Genomic DNA, 1,458 nt, shown 5'->3' on the forward strand with positions numbered 1-1,458 from the left:
TATCAGACTCCTCACAACAAACAATGTGGAACCGCGGAACCGGCGAGCATTGAATGAATGAATGAATGAATGAATTAGTATGGACCAGAGCCATTTAATAGAAGAGTTACGACATCTCCGTTCACTCCAATGGACCACTTTTTTACAGCAATGGCGGATCGTGGAGCCTCTCAATCGTTCCCCGGAAGTTAGCGCCAAGGCTGGCAGAGCTGTGGAGTTTCTGCATAATAGACCGTTCGTGGCGGACTTTTAAAGGTAAGAAGAAGTTTAAAGATGTATATTGCGGATATTATCAGTACATCTGATTCAAATGAACATGTGTATTAAAGGATGTCAGTGGATTATCCCTAAATTAGTAGATTTAGGGAACGTTTACAGATAACAGATTAAGCTAGCATACCGAAGCAAGTTAGCAACACACGTTGAACAGCCTTTTAATTGTAAATTCCGTTCTCTCTATGTCATTTCGTCCAACATGTTGAATTAGAGAAGAGGGGCTTCTAAACGGGATTGTATGCGGGGGTGGAGGGAGTTAAATATTAGATAAATATAACTTTGGTGCGTGTAAGAGTGAGTGTTTTTAGCAGAGCCATATTGTGTCCTTGTGATTCTGTTGATTATTACCTGTCTGTATAATGTTGCAGCCCAGCTGATTCTGGATTGATGGCAAAGGGAGAGGGACTTAAGTGAGAGTGAAAACACAAAGTACGTTTAATACTACTGTTTTATATAAGTAAACACGTTATCTCCCCAAGGCAATAGGTGTGCTATATAGGTGTGTATAACCCTTTCTCCTGTCTGTTACTCCCTCTTTCAGCACAAGAACCAGAGGGGGGTTCAATGGAGCCTGAATACCTGCACTGAGACCCTCACCCTGCACCCTGAGTCTCAACTCTCAGTGTTTTTCAAGCCTTTCCCTGTTTTTTTTGTATTAAACAAAACATTAAGCTTTCCCAATGGTGTGGTTTTCGTTTTGTGAAAAAGTGCAAATGCAGTGTTTGTATATAAATCACATATTTTGTTGCTGTTGGTCATGAAATTGCTCCTGCTGACTTGAGCCAGCCATTTTTTCCTCCGCTCTGTGTCAGTGGGGAAGCCGTACATTCGTACTCCTTTCTCTGAGCGATTTGAGCATCCCCAGGCAGCACAGCAAACCATGGTGGCGACTAGGAGGCAGCACAGCAAACCAGGACAACACGGAGGAAAAGGCACCGACAAACTGCATGATATGCTATTCAATGTTTATTGAATTCCATGTATTTGCAATGGATGTTCCTAAAACAACACATTTAACATCATCATCATCATATCCTGTCGGTCTCCTGTCCTTTCTGAAAGCCATAAAGACCAGGGGATTACTGAAACTACCATGAATTTAAGAAAATGGTAGAAATGAATCCAATCTGAATTTTAAAGCATTACTTTAGATCCCCTCCCTCTAAATGTATCAATAAACAT

The 1,458-nt window shown here is 41.3% G+C and overlaps 1 long non-coding RNA gene across 1 annotated transcript; it reads left to right on the forward strand.

Moving 5' to 3' along the window:
- Nucleotides 1-201: 201 nt before the first annotated feature.
- On the forward strand, nt 202-953 carry LOC139434459 (uncharacterized). Its single transcript, XR_011643812.1, has 3 exons — nt 202-255; nt 645-705; nt 818-953. It is a non-coding gene; the product is annotated as an uncharacterized lncRNA (long non-coding RNA).
- Nucleotides 954-1,458: the final 505 nt, after the last annotated feature.

Source organism: Pseudochaenichthys georgianus, chromosome 1 (assembly GCF_902827115.2).
Source record: "Pseudochaenichthys georgianus chromosome 1, fPseGeo1.2, whole genome shotgun sequence".
Taxonomy (NCBI): domain Eukaryota; kingdom Metazoa; phylum Chordata; class Actinopteri; order Perciformes; family Channichthyidae; genus Pseudochaenichthys; species Pseudochaenichthys georgianus.